Raw genomic sequence first — 18,030 nt, forward strand, 5'->3', positions numbered from 1 at the left:
CAGTGGGACTTGCTTGGCAGGCAGAACTTGGAGAGAAACGTGGGAAAAGGTTTATTTTCCTCTGTTTGGAATTGCCTTTGTAGTCACGAGTGTAAGAAAATGTGTCCTTTCTGTTGAGCAAGATATGCGGTGGTGAGTTAGGTAAATTAGGTTAGTTCTTTGCTGGGAAGTCAGAGAATTTAGTAGAACAAGTTCATTCTTTCTACTGGGAATCACTCTGTCTTGCAGCCACGTCGATGAAAAGGCGGATCCCGTCTTCTGGGAGTAAGGGTTTATGATTGCCAGCTACGGGTAGAGAGCCGGATGAAAGAGTTAATCCCCTCTGCTGGGAAGAGGTTTTCTGGTGACTAACTGCCTGATACTGGGAAGAGGTGAGGGAGTTGCCTTAAACCCTACAGCCTGGAACAGCCTGTGCAGTAGTTGGTTCTAGCTCATTAAAGGGAGGGTTAATATACTGAGTCATGTCTGGCTACTGCTGCTGCCACCAGAATGCATCTCCCTATTGATGAGGTTTTCTAGCTGAAGGATAAAAGCAGGGTGATGTTGTGACTATGTACTGCTGCTGATGTGCAATCCGATAGCGAGGCCTCGAGACAGCTAAAAGAAGCAGTATGTGTGTAATGTAATTACAGTGCTGACGAGGGCTGTGATGCAGGATTAGGTGCTATATACAGTACAGAAACTGCTCGACACTTCAGTAGCACTCCTGAGGCATAGGTGGGTGAAGATGCTGCTTATGTCGGTCAGAAGCATGCTTAACTTATTTTAAAATATCTTTTAGTAACAGGATCGCACTGAGGAGATTGTTATCGGCAGGAGCAGTTTTGATGATTCCTGCCACCTTGAAAGCATGTAGTGACTGGATTCTTATAGAACTGTTCGATTTTAATAAGTCAGCTTCAGAGGATTATTTTTCAGAAGCTTTTTTTTTTACCCCCCTCCAGCCTCCCCTTTGCAGGGCAGTGACATGTATCTCTATCCACATTTCTGACCTCTCTTGGCATCTGAAGGTAAGAGCTGTCTTCACTGAGGTGGGGTTCAGCCTTTAAAGCAGAACCCTTTCCAGAAAGAAGAGGCTTTCCGAGTAGCAGAATAATGAAAACGTGTGATGTGTTCAAGGCGGCATTGTCCATTGAAACATTTGTACTTTATAGAGTCAAAATTGTTCATGTGCATTATTCTGAGGGGAGAGGGTTGGAGCGGACCAAGTGTTAAAAGGATGATATGATTTAAACAGTGAAACTGAGCCTTATAAGGCCAAGGGAGTTGACACTGATGGGTGGGGATTGCCATCTTTAGTTGCAATATTAGTTGTCCCATCATGGATCCTTGTCTGCCTGGCTGGATGCTTTGCGTCTTATAGATGTATGTGTGATGCCTTGCAACAGCACAGATTTGCTCTCAAGTATGCTGCTGTCTGCATTAACTGTCTGCACCACAGGAAAATCGACAAGATTGTTTCTCTCATCGTCAGGACCTGTTTTACAGTGGGGATACTCACCATCATTTAATGAGGGGAACTCAATGGTGAATCCCACCGGGAGGACCCTCTCCTGCCTTTCCAGCCGGCTCACAGCCTGCAAAAGTTGTGATGGTCCCACATGAGGATGTCACAATTGTGTTTGCATCGGCCCGTTTCACTGTGGACGAAAGTTGGCTGAGTCGATGTAGAAAGGACAGAGGGAGAACAAGTGTTGACCCCCAAAATCTAGGCGACAGCAGCAATATTCAGTTGACTTGGGAATAATGACAATGCAGATGAACTGAAAAGTGGTGAGCAGCCATTTTGTATAGAACGGTGGTGTAACAAATGGGGGGTTAATATCACATCCTCCTATTCATGAAGCTGCAGGGGTGAAACATCAGGAAGTCATGTAAGGGAGAGTTTTGGTGCGCAGTATGGTGCGCAAGCTATCTGTGTCAGTTTTCAAGCAAAACTCACAGTCGCCAGGGTTAGCTGGGAATGTGCAGTTACCTCCCTTTATAATGTTCTGCTATACGTGACATTCTGAAAAATATGATTTCCCTGTCAGCAGCGACAATGGGAAGCATCACAGTATATTAATACTTTTATTCCACCAAGTGCATTCTCAGATAAGTTGGTATATGTCTGTGTCTGTGCCGCTTCATAATTTCTTCTGAATCATACATTACTAGAAAAACCAGGTCATTGCCAGAAAGCTTAAACTGTGCAGAATGCAGCTGCCCTTCATCAATGTATCAGCTCTAGTTCTGGAGAGATATGTGCTATATATGGTATTAGTACTGGAGGCAGTGAATAATGATAATCCGCACCCTGTCCTCACGTGGGCGATATTGCAGGGTCAGGAATAGCCTTTGCATTCAATATTTTAGTATAAAAGTCTGTTGGAGCAAAACAAATCCTAAACTAACCACTTAGAAATGTTTCAGAAATCAGCAGAACCACGTGAAATATTTCCCACTGTAGATGATTGCTAAGTGGGAAGAGGAGTGTTGAAGGGGTTAATCCATCTGTTAGAAAAAAATGCTAGCTAATCTTTCTTATAGCTGAGAAGAGGTGGGTTTAAAGGTGTGAATTTTCTACAAAATGTATTTTCTCGGGCTGCTTATTACTAACCCTTAGGTTTAAAGCAGATAAATCCTGCATCGTGGAGGATAGAGAGATGCAGGTGAATATAGAAGTTTTTCCTGCCTTTCCTTTTACAATATTTAGTGTTATATAATAACCCAACTGAATATGGCAGAATCAGACCTGATCCTTGAGTGTTTCCCTGTAAAATACATGCCTGCACTGACACTCCAATGCAGTAACCAGGGAGTGCTGCATCATCCACTGTATTGCTCTTAATTTCAACAGAGCATTAAACCAAAACCCCTTCTGGCAGTTCCTACCATGTTATTAGCACCAGAAAGTTATTAGGGTCCTGGTCTACAATGGTTGCACTGCCTCAAATTAAAAATTCTCATCCTGATGTTCAACCCCCCCCCGCACCCCCCTCCACAGCCTCACCCCCTTTTTATTGTCCTCGCCTCCTTCAGCCCTACAATCCTCAAGATCTCTGCTCCTCTAACTCCGGCCTCATGTGCATCCCTGATTTCCATCGCCCCCTACCATTAGTAGCTATATGCCTTCAGCGCTGAAATTCTCTCTCTAACTCTCCTTAAGGTGCTCCTTAAAAATCTATCTCTTTGACCAAGCTTTTAGTCATCTGTACAAATATTTCTTTATGTGGCATAGTGTCAGATTTTGTTTGATAATACTCCCGTGAGACACCTCGAGATGCTCTCCTACGCTGAAGGCACTTGGAGGGGTGCTGCTGCTATCTCGAGTAAGGCATTTTGTTTATTCAGTGACGCAAGCTGCCCTGCAATGAAGCCATGATGCAGTTCACTTTATTACTTGCAGTTTTCAATCGAAGTTACATTCTGACGAAAACTGCTTTTAAAATGTGGCAGATGAAAAGGAAGGACTTGATATCCGTGGTACCATTCTCGGCCTCAGGAGACCTGAAGCCAACAAATTTCTTTCGAGTGTAGGTGCAGTCGTTTTGCGGGTCAAGACTGCACTAACAAGCGCAGTAGAGATTCTGCAGCTTGTGACGTGTCGCCCAAAATGATGATGCGGAGCGTCTAAGAACACTACATCAGCTTGAAAACTTGGAGTGCCATTCCCTTTGGACACCCATACCTGCCACCTGTTGATGTGCTGCACAGCAAGCTGTCAGCTGTCATACTCCATTTACCATCAAGACCAGTGACGAGGGGCGATTACCATAGCTTGCTGAGAACGCCAGGGCACCAGTGAGCTTCCTTCAGAGCTATGTGGGTGTGGCCGGCTGTGGCCTCCTTTATTCCTGTGTCCCTGTCTTGTGCGGTGATCCAAATTGACCCTAACCAAATGGAAAATGAAGCGTTTGCGTGGATTCGGGTGTCCATTTCCAGTGATGTTCACTTGAAGGTCAGTTAGCACTGCTTGTTTTTGGTTTGAATTGCAGAATAATTGAGGACAAAGTTTTATAAATATTGTTCGGAGAAAATGTCAAAATAATCAAAGTATTTTAATTTTGTGTTTAGATCCCGAAGGTACGTGAAAAATCATGTCACCTGATTGAGAGTGCAATCTGGCTGTGAGCCTAAAGAGGAATGTAATCCAACTGCGGCCCAGAGAGTTTATCACAACCTACAAGCTCTTTTAATAGAGCAGGAACTAGATTATTGAATAACTTTTATGTTCCTATAGCAACGGTCAGCTCCTGTCAGACCAGAACCTTAATGTTAGGCATGGCAAAGAATGTTGAAATTCTATACATTTTTTAAACTTTGAAAATCCTGAAAAGTGGGGGGCTTCTGAGATAATGTGATGACTAATACCGCAAAGGAATTTTAAGGTAATGACCTGCTTTATTCAAATTGAGATCAATAAGATTTTTTTGACACGTGTATTGACTTGATTCTTACCGTGCCTCCTCTAAGCAGATTCCTTGAAAATGGAGATTGGAGGAACAACACAATAATAATGAACGAGGATAGATTTTAAAAAACAACTAAATAAAAAGAACTGCAATGAAAATGGTAAAAGGAAACACACCATTCAGTGAAGATGTTAATCTCACTAATTAACAAGGAAGGATTATGTGAGATATTGAAAGGTCAGAGCAAATCATACATGAATCATCTTAATAGTTTATCTCCTATAGTGCAAGTCATGATGACTCCGACATTAAGGTGTTTTACATTATGGCCCCACTGAGCCTACAATTTATATCCACTCTTCTCCCTGTTATAGGGCATCTCTCTACTAATTCCCCACCCCCCAGCTCTGGTCTTTGGCCATTTTCCACACAGACTCCCTTTAACTCCCCTGTCCAATATGTTCAGTCTCTCCTCCCACAAATCTGGTGTATTTCTGCCTTCTGCTTCTCCTATCACCCAAACGAATGTCACTTTTTTTCTCTTGTGTCCTTCCTCAGCCAGGACCCCAGCAGCATCGCTGCCTCCCTGTGCTCCCATGCGAAGAGGATTTTCACGCCATTCCATCTCAGCCAGTAATGCTCTCTCCATCAGAACGGTTTCTCTGTTGCTACAACCACCATCGCGCCCCCACCTCCTGCGCCCCCCCCCCCCCCACCCCCACCGCAGTGTGCGCGCGCACACACGCACACACACACTGGCCAAGACAGTTTCTGAACATCTCCCTGTTCATTGTTTTGCAGGATTGCTGAAATAAATGAAACTAATTCACTCACTGGAGATGAATCTCCTACCCATGTACACACTGGAGCTATAATGGATTAAATCAGTGGATTTTAAACCTCTTTTAAGTTGTTCCCCATAAAAATATTTTCATAATCCCTCGCAGTCCTCTGACTATGGATACTGTTATTGGTAAGTTTGCAAAAAGCTGCTCGTTCTCTTCTCCTTTGCATATCTCTCCTGTTCTCATTTCTTCCATGTTCTTTACATTCACTTCTGTTTTTCTCTCAGCACCTCCACAGCTTTTTTTTCTTCTTAGGGCTAGATTTTTCTGGATGGTGGGGTTTCTGGTCCCGTCACTTGGAAGAGGTGGCTGGAGGTCAGACTTGTACTGCTCACTTTGGAGGAACTACCGCATCAGAGAACAGCCACTGTCTGGCAGCTGAATCCCATCAGCGCTGCCTGGAGTTGGGAGGAGGCCACTGCTGGGACCACAAGCAGTCCCACCGGTCAAAGTGCCAGGGCCTACAGGACCAGGTAGGTGCTTGGGGAGGATGAGGGTCAAGGGGGGTGGGTGTCATGATGGCAAGGACAAGCAGGGAGAGAGAACCCAGGAGTGGTAGACATGGGGAGGGGCGGTGGATTGCTTGATCCGAAAACGGGGCCATTGATGGAGACTACCCCCTTTCCCACCCAAGGCCCGGACATGCCCAGCTGCCATAATTGGCCACTTAAGAACCACAATTGGCCATCCTAGACTACATGAGTTGGGAGGGTGACAGGAGGGAGGCAAACTCACCTGCTGTGGACTGTAAACGTCTACCCTCAGTTTCTGCAGTGTTATCTTTTACATTCACTTCCATGTTATTCTTTTGCTTTTTACCTCCCCTGTTTGTCTCTGTAATACTTCTTTTAAAACTCTGTCTCGTGTGCCACTCTACTTTGGAGTAAGGATAGGACAGCTGACTCACAAAGTGAGAGGCACAGGATGGGGCCATGGATGTTTCACAGGGAGGGGAGGTGTATCTGAAAATGTCTATGTCAAAACAAGTAAATTATCAGCCACAACATAGGAACATTGTATTCATGTTAATATGGACTATAGATTTCATCAAAATAATGTTACTCCATTACTCTTGAGAGGGTATCCCATAGCTAGAATGAACCCTATATCAACCATATTTTTCCAAAATCTGTTGTTATTCTGATAACAATTTATGCTGGAAAAAGTTAAGAACCATTAAACTTTCATAGAATCATGGATCCCTACAGTACAGAAGGAGGCTATTTGGCCCATCGAGTCTGCACCGACTCTCCGAAAGAGCACCCCACCTAGGCCCACTCCTCCACCCCGTCCTTGCAATCCCACCTAACGTTTTGACACTAGGGGCAATTTAGCATGGCCTATCCACCCTAACCTGCACATCTTTGGACTGTGGGAGGAAACCGGGGCACCCGGAGGAAACACACGCAGCAAAGAAAAGTACAGTGAAAATGCTGGAAAATCTCAGCAGGTCTGGCAGCATCTGGAGGGAGAGAAAAGAACTAACGTTTCAAGGTAATCTGGACTCGAAACTGTGGTGAACGTATTATCGTAACCATTCACCACTGTACTACATTGTACCACGCTGTTGCCCATGAGGGCTCCACCTATGGACCATCGTACTGTACAGCACTGATTGTATCATGTTGGTGCCCTTGTGGGCTTCGCCCCTGGCTCCGCCCCCTTGAGGGGAGGTATAAAGAGCAGCTGCCCTGTAGGCGGCTCTCATTGCAGAGCAGTCGCAGGCAGGTACTGTTCTAATTGATTAAAGCCACTGTTCACTTCAACTCTCTGTCTCGTGTGAATTGATGGTCGCATCAATTTAATCAACTACAACATCGCGATGGAAGCAGCCCTCAAACCTGACCGACTGGAACTCGACCCACAGGCCGCAGAGGCCAAAGGGATTTTTTCACACTGGCTCCGATGTTTTGAGGCCTACCTCGCCGCCTCCTCCTTGCCATCCGTCACTGATGAACAGAAGCTGAGCCTCTTCCACGCCCGGGTGAGCCATTGAATCTCCGTGCAACTCGAGGAAGTGACCACTACGCAGACGCGCTCGCGATGCTGAAGCGCCTATTCGTGATTCTGGTGAACGAAGTGTACGCGCGGCACCTCCTCACCACTCGCCGCCGACGCCCCGGGGAATCGCTGGAGGAGTACCTACGCGCCCTCAAGGTCCTCACGCGAAGCTGCAACTACAAGGCCGTCACAGCCTCCCAACACTTGAAACTCGCCGTCCGGGACACCTACGTGGCTGGAGTCCAACTAGGTCAGACAGCGTCTGCTCGAGAAGGGCGCCCTCGACCTCCAAGAGACGGTAAAACTAGCCACCTCCCTAGAAGTAGCGTTTCAAAGAATCAACGCTTTCCCTTCCGATCACGCGACCCCCTCATGGACTCCCGACCAGAGAGTACCCCAGGCCTGTGCCGCACGCCTGCCCGACCAACCCGGGGGGCTACCCTGCTATTTCTGCGGCCAGCACCAGCACCCCAGGCAGCGTTGCCCGGCTCAAAACGCGAACTATAGCGACTGCGGCAAGAAAGGACACTATTCCAAAGTTTGCCTGGCCAGGTCCAAGTCCTCCAAACCACAGGCCCGACTCTCAGACTCACAGGCCCGCAGACACCGCAGCGTGGCTGCGTGCCTGCCGGCTCCGCCCCGTTCGGACGCGTCATCTGCCTTGTGCTGTCCATGGGGGCAGCCATCTTCGACTACGCACAACACGTGCGACTCACGGGGGCCGCCATCTTGGACGCCATCTTCCTCGCCACCCGACACGTGCGACTGACGGGGGTTGCCATCTTGGATGCCATCTTCCTCGCCACCTGACACGTGCGACCAACGGGGGCCGCCATCTTGGGACCACACCACCACCTCTGACCACACCGGCTACCCGCAACTCGCCGCGGTCACCCTCGACCATTCACGCCCAAAGCACCTCCGGAACTCCATGATGACTGTCCGGGCCAATGGACACGAAACACCTTGCCTGTTTGATTCCGGGAGCACAGAGAGCTTCGTTCACCCAGACACGGAAATCCACCTCCGGCACCGTCCTACTCCGCAAACACGTAAGGAGTCATAAGTCCGACCCCCTGGTCGAGAGGGTCCAGCTCCTTCACACCAACCCCCAGTACGCATACGTAGAGCAACCCGACGGCCGACAGGATACGGTCTCCCTCCGGGACCTGGCACCCGCAGGATCCCCTACCATCACCCCAACCTACCCCCCCCCCCCAACCTACACCGAACAGCGTCCCCGCCCCTGCATGTCTTCCACACTCCCCCGGAAACCCCCCCCCCCATACCCCCTTCCCCCTTCGCTGACCTACAGGAATGAAGCTCCTGAAGACACGCTCCCGGAGTCCACACCTGTGCCCGCATCGATGAGTTCACCACCCATGCTCACACCGACGAGTTCGACACCTGTGCCCGCTGCGAAACCAGAGCCCAGGCGATCGCAGCGCACGATCAGAGTGCCGGACAAACTGAACCTGTGAGCCCTTCACTCCCGCCGGACTTCACTTTTTTAACAGGGCGTGAATGCGGTGAACGTATTATAGTAACCATTCACCACTGTACTACATTGTACCATGCTGTTGCCCATGAGGGCTCCATCTATTGACCATTGTACTGCACTGATTGTATCATGTTGGTGCCCTTGTGGGTTCCGCCCCTAGATTAAAGCCACTGTCCACTTCAACTCTCTGTCTCGTGTGAATTGATGGTCGCATCAGAAACCTTAGCTCTTTTCTCTCACTACAGATGCTGCCAGACCTGTTGGGATTTTCCAGCATTTTCACTTTTGATTTCAGATTCTAGCATCCGCAGTAATTTGCTTTTATTAAAGAACAGTACAGAACAGGAACAGGCCCTTTGGCCCTCCAAGCCTGCGCCGATCATGATGCCTAAACTAAAACCTTCTGCACTTCCAGGGTCTGTATTCCTCTATTCACATCCTTTTCATGTATTTGTAAAGAAACCTCTCAAACGCCGCTATTGTACCTGCTTCCACCACCTCCCCCAGCAGTGAGTTCCAGGCACTCACCACCCTCTGTGTAAAAAGACTTGCCTCGTACATTTCCTCTAAACTTTGTTCCTCGGACCTTAAACTTATGCCACTTAGCAATTTACATTTCCACCCTGACATGGGGAGAATGTGCAAACTCCACACAGACAGTCACCCAAGGCTGAAATCGAACCTGGGTTCCTGGCGCTGTGAGGCAGTAGTGCTAATCATTGTGCCACCATTCTACCCTTTCTTCGCATCTTCCCTGAGCAATTTTGGAACTAACTTGTATGGCTCACATTTTTGTGAAGCAGCAGTCACCCTAATGTCCGGAAGAAATGATGTGGACCTGGAGCCTAGTCCCCTGGGGGCCATATTCGGGTTGTCAGATCTGCCAGAGTTGTAGGCGGAAGCAGGGCAGATGTTTTAGCTTTCGCCTCGCTGATCGCTCACAGTCGGGTTTTGTTGGAGTGGGGGTCAGCTTCTCCATCCTGTGCTCGGTGTGGCTGGGGGATTTTTTTAAAATATAAGTTTAGAGAATCCAATAGTTTTTTTTCCAATTAAGGGGCAATTCAGCGTGGCCAATCCACCTACCCTGCACATCTTTTTGTACTGTGGGGGTGAGACCCACGCAGAGAAGGGGAGAATGTGCAAATTCCACACGGACAGTGACCCGGGCCGGGATTGAACCCGGGGCCTCAACGCCCTGAGGCAGCAGCGCTAACCACTGCGCCACCATGCCGCCCTCGTGGTTGGGGGATCTAATGGAGTTCCTGCATTTAGAGAAGGTGAGGTTTTCCCTAAGAGGGGCATATTAGGGGTTCAACAAGAGATGGAGAATATTTATTCTGTATTTTAGGGAACTAGTTACTGTCAACTGTTAAGGTGGGGGAGGTGGATTGGGGTGGGGGGTGTTGTGTTGGGTTTATTTTTGTGTTGTAATGTTTTTCAAATGTTAAAAATTTGAATAAAAATACATTCAAACTAGAATCATCCAATTTGCATAATTAAGAGTTTGTTCATTTCGTGGTTGGCTATAGGAAGACAGGACGCTGCAATGATTGGTAGACCAATAGCAGGAGTGTGGGGTAGCGACATCATGAGGATGGGCACGTTGATCGACCAGTGACTGAACGTGGGGGGCTGGGCACTGTAAGGATGGTTGACAAATGACAAGAATGTAGGCAGGTCAGGTCATGATGATACCTCCAGGACTATGTCCAACCATAATTGGCACCCTACTGTTTCAATTGTCCACTGAGTTTCTAGTCCTTGGATATGTCTTTTCAGCTTACATGTGGTCAGAGTAATGCTGTAGAGAAAAACTTCACAAACCTTCTCTTGGTGTAGTAATGCCCTAGACTTTTGATAGATCAAATCAGGGCAGGACCTACTCAGTTAATGGTAGGGAGTTGGGGAGAGTTATAGAACAAAGAGATCTTGGAGTACAGATTCATAGCTCCTTGAAAGTGGAGTCACAGGTGGACAGGGTGGTGAAGGCATTCGGCATGCTTGGTTTCATTGTTCAGAACTTTGAATACAGGAGTTGGGACGTCTTGCTGAAGTTGTACAAGACATTAATAAGGCCAAACGTGGAATACTGTGTACAGTTCTGGTCACCCTATTATAGGAAGGATATTATTAAACTAGAAAGAGTGCAGAAAATATTTACTAAGATGCTACTGAGACTTGATGCTCTGAGTTATAAGGAGAGGCTGGATAGGCTGGGACTTTTTTCCCTGAAGCGTAGGAGGCTTAGGGGTGATCTTATAGAGGTCTATAAAATAATGAGGAGCATAGATAAGGAAGATAGTCAATATCTTCTTCCAAACGTAGAGGAGTCTAAAACTAGAGGGCATAGGTTTAAGGTGAGGAGGGAGACATACAAAAGGATCCAGAGGGGCAACATTTTCACACAGAGGGTGGTGAGCATCTGGGACGAGTTGCCAGAGGCAATAGCAGGGTACAATTTTGCCTTTTAAAAAGCATTTAGACAGTTATACGCGAAAGATGGGTCGAGAGGTGTTGAATCCCAAATTTCTTTATCCGTCGGTCTGGCCTCAATAAAAGTCGAGATGGATTTGCAGGTATAACATTAGTTATTTTATTCAGCTTGCAAGCTTGATTCATTTCACAGAAACATAAGAGACATCCAGTCTCCTACATCCCAGAAAGCGAATGAACAAAGAGACAAAGGGATCTCTGCAAATCAATTCAAATGGTATCAAGTTTCACATACCCGACGCCCATAGGTCAGCCTATATCCCTCCTGACCTGTTTGATCTATTCTGATTGGCTCACTTCCAATCCCTTCCTCTGGCCCCTATCAATCCAGCATCACTCTCGTAGACACACCTCTTCCTGCTTTCCCCATGCGGTCTAACATCCTTTGTCTCTGAACTAACCAGAATCAAAGTGGCTTATTTCTACATTACATTAACTAATATCTCTAAAGTAACTATTTTAGCTCACATTCGTCAGAGGGATATGGGCCAAATGCGGGCAATCGGCTCTAGCTTAGTGATAAAAACTTGGGCTGAAGGGCCTGTTTTCATGCTGTAAACCTCTATGACGCTATAGTTGGAAAAGGTAGCCTATGTGGGGTTGTAATTTGTGCTGTAATCTGGGTAAGAGGATTGGCTTGAGAAACCAGTCATCACACTGTAAATTTCTGCTTCATAGTTGGCAACTGGAGAACTGCACCAAGTTCAAGGTCATATGGGCAGCACGGTTGCACAGTGGTTTGCACTGCTGCCTCACAGCGCCAGGGACACGTGTTCAATTCCTGCCTTGGGTGACTGTGTGGCGTTTGTACGTCCGTCCCGTGTCTGCATGGGTTTCCTCCGGGTGCTCCGGTTTCCTCCGACAGTCCAAAGATGTATGGGTTAGGTGGATTGGCCATGATAAATTTGGCCCTTCGTGTCCAGGGCTGTGGGATTAGTTTATAGGGTTAGAGTTGGGTGGATGGGTGAGTGGACATGCGTAGAGTGCTCTTTCGAAAGGTCGGTGCAGACTCGATGGGCTGAATGGCCTCCTTCTGCACTGTAGGGATTCTATGATATGCTATTCATTTTGGACAGCCTTCGACACAGAAGCTATTTCTTGGCGAAGTAACACAGGATGAAATTCTCCCATTCTGAAACTAAGGGTGAGATTCTCTCACCCCGGGGCCGGGCCGGAGAATCGCCGCAACCGGCGTGAATCGTGCCACGCCCCCGACGCGGTCGGCGCAGTGCCGATCGGGGGCCGCTCTATGGGGACCCCCCGGTGATTCTCGGCCCTGGATGGGCCGAGCGGCGGGAACAAAAAACCCGAGTCCTGCCGACGCCGTTCTAACCTGCTCTTCGTCGGCGGGACCTCGGCGTGGTAGGGTCCAGGGGCGGGGGGGGGGGGTCCGACCTGGGGGGGGGGCCTCCATTGTGGCCTAGCCCGCGATCGGGGCCCACCGATCGGCGGGCCGGCCTCTCGGGCTGGGGGTCTCCTTTCTTCCGCGCCGGCCGCTGTAGCCCTATGCATGTTGCGTCGGGGTCGGCACGGAGAAGGGAGCCACTGCGCATGTGCACGTTGGCGCGAGTGCCACTGCGCATGCGGGTGCCCAGTTGACACCGGGATCAGCAGCTGGAGCAGCGAGGGTCACTCCAGTGCCGTGCTGGCCCCCTGTAGGGGCCAGAATTGCTGATCCTGAGGCCATTTTGACGTCGTCGGGAAACGCAACGGCGTTTCCGACGGCATCAACACTTAGCCTCAGGATCAGAGAATCCCGCCCTAAGTGTGGTGGCAGACTGCTCCGGCAGTGACCGAAATGGCGGGATCCCGTGCCACATTCTGCACTTGGAACCTCATTAATTATGTTCAGTCGAGTTCCCCTCTGAGTCACCTGGCGGGTGAGCAGCAGATTTGTATGCCCGCCTTCAGCTGGCACGTTGAAAGATGCCGGCACCATATCTAAATATCAGTCCAGCACATTCATATCATTCTCTCCAGTCCACCTGTCTTCATCAGACCGTGCAGGATATCAGCAACCCAGAGGGAAAAGGCTAGCAACCTTGAATGGAAGTCTGTTCCTCAATTCAACCACCCTCCCACAGATCCATCACCTGCGAGATACCCAAGCCCCACTTGGACTTCTTCCCACTGGAGTCTTCATGCAACCCCGTCCAGTAAACAATGTGGTATTCCTTCTGCCCTCTAGTTTGTGAGCTTTTCATGCAGGCTTGTCGGGGTCCAGCTTTTCTCCCCTTTGTCTTGCCTCTGCCTTCATTGTTCACCTTCTTCATCCAACTCCCTGCCCCTCTGCCTGAGTCCTCACCCTCCTTCCACATTGCCCTCCCCTTTGCTTTGTCAGGCCAATCCCTCCCCCTCCCTTGCCTCACCTCGCACTCCACCAGCAGTTAAACTTCGGACCTTTGTTGTGGTGGCTCCATGAGTCCCACAGCACAGTGCTGTCCAGATAGACACTGACGTACGGCACCAGGGAGAAGGAAACCCCTGTGCTCCCCAAGAGCAGTACTGAACCGGGTTGGTGCCACTGGAGAGCCTGTGGGAGGTCCAGTAACAGGGTGCTGTCCATGAATATTAGCTCGGCATGGAGATGGAAGACAGGAACCAGTCTGCCCCAGCAGAATGGTAAGCAGCACATGTGGAGCAGTGCAGCACTATGGCAGATAGTTGTTGCACTCACCTCTTGAGAACTGAGGACCACCTTGTGCAAATCAATCATTAGCAATCGGGTTTTAGACCGAGGTAATTTCATGTTGGAATAACACGAGGTGAAAAGCCTGACAGGCTGCTGACGGCCAGCTGTTTTAATAAGTACTCATGAGATGCAAATGGTGTTCACACCACCAGCCAGTGGGAAGACTGACCCAACATTAACCCTCCATTTTGAGAATTGCAACGTGATTTTATGCCAGGGCGTTTCGCTCCTGCTAGATTCTCCGCTCCCACCCACCACCAAACCAATCATGGGTGGGATGGGAGAATTGTGCACATAATTTTTCACTCCTATTTTCCCTCTGTCCCTATGTACTACTGTACCCTTAATCATCAATAAGGTGATGGAAGGGGTCATCAAAAGGGCTATCAAGTGGCACTTACTTAGCACTAACTTGCTCACTGATACAAACTTTGTTCAAACATGGACAAAAGAGCTGAACACCAGAGATGAGATGAGAGTGACTGCCCTTGACACCAAGGTTGCATTTGACCAAATGTGGTGTCAAAGGAGGTCTAGCTAAACTAGAGTCAATAGGAATCAGGGGGTAAGCTCTCTGCTGGTTGGAGTCATACCTGCCTTGCAAGGTTGTGGTTGATGGAGGTCAATCACCTCAGTTCCAAGACATCACTGCAGGAGTTCCTCGTCCTAACCGTCTTCAGTTGCTTCATCAATGTCCTTCCTTCCATCATAAGGTCAGAAGTGGGGATGTTCACTGAGGATTGCACATTTACTGAGGGTTGCACAATGTTCAACATTATTCTCCTCAGATACTGAGGCAGTCCATGTCCAAATGCAGCACAACCTGGGTAATTTCCAGGCTTGGACTGACGAGTGGCAAGTTACATTTGCGTCACAGAAGGGCCAGGCCATGACCATCTTCCAAGAAGAGAGAATCTAACAATCGCCCCTTGACATTCAATAGCATTACCATCAGTGAAATCCCTACTACAACATTCTGGGGACTGCCATTGACCAGAAACTTAACTGTAAGTTTAGCTATATAAATAATGTCACTACAGAGCAAGTCAGAGGCTAGTAATCCTGGCAGAACAGACCCAGCAGCGGTGGTGTGGTATACTGTCCTGGGTGTCCTCAACATTAACTCTGGACCCCATGAAGCCTCATGGCTTTAGGTTAAACATCGGCATGGTAACCTCCTTTTGACTACCATGTACTGTCCACCCTCAACTGGTAAATCAGTACTCCTCCATGTTGAACACCAATTGAAGGAAGCACTTAGGGTGGCAAGGGCACTGAATGTACTCTGGGTGGGGGAATTTCAGTGTCCATCACCTAGAGTGGCTTGGTAGTACCACCACTGACCGAGCTGGCTGGGTCCTAAAGGACATAACTGCTTGAATAAATCTGCAACAGGTGGTGAGGGAACCAACAAGAGGGAAAATCATACCAGACCTCATCCTCGCCAACATGCCGCCGCAGATGCATCTGTCCATGACAATATCGGTCACCACCTCACAGGCCTTGTGGAGACAAAGTACCGTCTTCTCATTGAGGATACCCTCCATTGTGTTGTGTGGCGCTACCATTGTGTTAAATGGGACAGATTTAGAATGGATCTAGCCACTCAAGACTGGGCATTCATGAGGTGATGTGCACCATCAGCAGCAACAGAATTGTACTCAGCCACAACCTCATGGTCTGGCAAATCCCCCACTCAACCATTACCACCAAGCCAGGGGACCAACACTGGTTCAATGAAGAGTGTAGGAGGGCATGCCACGAGCAGCACCAGGCATCCCAATAAATGAGGTGCCAACCTGGTGAAGCTACAACACAGGACTACTTGCAAGCCAAAAAGCATAAGCAGCAAGTGATTGATAGAGCTACGCGATTCCACAAGAAACACCTCATATCTAAGCTCTGCAGTCCTGCCACATCCAGTCATGAATGGTGGTAGATAATTGAACAACTCAGTGGAGCAGGAGGCTCCACAAATATCCCCATCCTCAGTGATAGAGGAGCCCAGCACATCTGTGCAAAAGACGAGGCTTGAGGCATTCGCAACAATCTGCAGACAGAAGTGCCAAGTGGATGACCTATCTCGGTCTCCTCCAGAGGTCCCATGGAGGTTTTTGATGAGGTAACAGAGAGGATTGATGAGGGCAATGCAGCTGATGCGCTGAACATGGAATTCCAAAAGGCATATGATCAGTGTCTCACAACAGACATGTGATCAAAGGAATAAAAGGGTCAGTAACAACATGGATATGAAATTGGCTGAGTGATGGGAAACAGAGTAGTGGTTAATGCTTGTTTTTTGGGCTGGACGAAGGTTTGTGGTGAAGTTTCTCAGGGGACAGTGTTGGGACTCTTGCTTTTCCTAATATATATATTAATTATCTAGACCTCGGTGTAGGGGGGCACAATTTCAAAGTCTGCAGATGATATGAAACTGGGAAGCATTGTGATGTGAGGAAGATAGTGCAGAACCTCAAAAGGATATAGACAAGTTGGTGGAATGGGTGGACTGTTGGCAGAAGAAGTTCAATATGGAGAAATGTGAGGTGATTTATTTAGGTAGGCAGAACATGAACAGACAATGTGAAATAAAGGGCACAATTCTAAAGGAGGTGCAGGAGCAGAGAGACCTGGGCATATAAGTCATTGAAGGTGACAGGACAGGTTGAGAGAGCGGTTAATAAAGCTTACAATGTACTATTATTTATTAATAGGGATATAGAGTACAAAAAGCTTCAGGTATGAAGGGATTGGAGAAGTTAGGGGTGTTTTCCTTGGAGCAAAGAAGATTGAGACGAAATTAAACTGATATGAAAAGGATGAATGTTCAGGGTTACGGGGAGAAGTTGGGAGAATGACACTAAGCTCATTTGGACAGCAGATGCAAACATGGGGCGAAATTCTCCCCCAACGGCGCGATGTCCGCCGACTGGCGCCAAACACGGTGCCAATCAGATGGGCATCGCGCCGGCCCAAAGGTGCGGAATGCTCCGCATCTATGGCGGCCTAGCCCCAACATTGAGGGGCAAGGCCGACGCCGGAGGGATTTCCGCCCCGCCAGCTGGCGGAAATGGCGTTTGTTGCCCCGCCAGCTGGCGCGGAAATGCGGCGCATGCGCGGGAGCGTCAGCGGCCGCTGACAGTTTCCCGGCGCATGCGCGGGAGCGTCAGCGGCCGCTGTCAGTTTCCCACGCATGCGCAGTGGGGAGAGTCTCTTCCGCCTCCGCCATGGTGGAGGCCGTGGCGGAGGCGGAAGGGAAAGAGTGCCCCCACGGCACAGGCCCACCCGCGGATCGGTGGGCCCCGATCGCGGGCCAGGCCACCGTGGGGGCACCCCCCGGGGTCAGATCGTCCCGTGCCCCCCCCCCAGGACCCTGGAGCCCGCCCACGCCGCCTGGTCCCGCCGGTAAATACCAGGTTTGATTTACGCCGGCGGGACAGGCAATTTCTGGGCGGGACTTCGGCCCATCCGGGCCGGAGAATCCAGCGGGGGGTCCCGCCAACCGGCGCGGCCCAATTCCCGCCCCCGCCCAATCTCCGGTACCGGAGACTTCGGCGGGGGCGGGGGCGGGATTCACGGCGGCCTACGGCCATTCTCCGACCCGGCGGTGGGTCGGAGAATGACGCCCAAGATCTTTCAGCACTGTACCAATTCTGTGATTCTGTGGGACTGAAATTCAAATTCACAAACTACCATGGTGGAATTCGAACTCTAGGGCGTGATCTTCCCAAAAAGGAACAAAGTTCCAGAGCGAGCACGTTTGGCCACGTGTTTGCCGGCACTCTCAATGCCGAGACACACATGGCTATTCAACGTGACTCGCTTTGAATAAGGGTCCCGAATGGGGAACGCATGGCCATGGCCACACTAGCCCTTTTTTTACATGGGGAGCTCCACTCGTCGGAACTTCCTGTCGTAGCAAGAGATTGGGACGGTATTTTAAATTGGCGTAATGATCTCCAGGGCCACAAATAAAACCCCGACCTCCCTCCCCCTCGCCTGAACGCAATATGGGAGGGTCCCCCAGCCACTCCCCAACATCCACACCGAGCAACCCTGGGCTGATCGTGCACGCGCAAAATATACCAACCGGGCAGTGCCCCT

General features: G+C 49.3%; 1 protein-coding gene across 3 annotated transcripts in view; it reads left to right on the forward strand.

Moving 5' to 3' along the window:
- The first annotated feature begins 601 nt into the window (after positions 1–601).
- The window catches only part of LOC140409703 (uncharacterized), an 80,680-nt gene continuing 63,251 nt past the window's right edge, over positions 602–18,030 (forward strand). For 2 of the 3 annotated variants that reach the window (XM_072497992.1, XM_072497994.1), the window contains exon 1: positions 5,508–5,712. The gene's annotated coding sequence lies outside the window, so the exon portion shown is untranslated. Of the gene's footprint in view, positions 718–5,507; positions 5,713–18,030 lie in introns of those variants that run through there. The other variant, XM_072497993.1, reaches the window with a different exon arrangement.

The sequence above is a fragment of the Scyliorhinus torazame genome, chromosome 1 (genome assembly GCF_047496885.1).
Source record: "Scyliorhinus torazame isolate Kashiwa2021f chromosome 1, sScyTor2.1, whole genome shotgun sequence".
In the NCBI taxonomy this organism is placed as follows: Eukaryota; Metazoa; Chordata; class Chondrichthyes; order Carcharhiniformes; family Scyliorhinidae; genus Scyliorhinus; species Scyliorhinus torazame.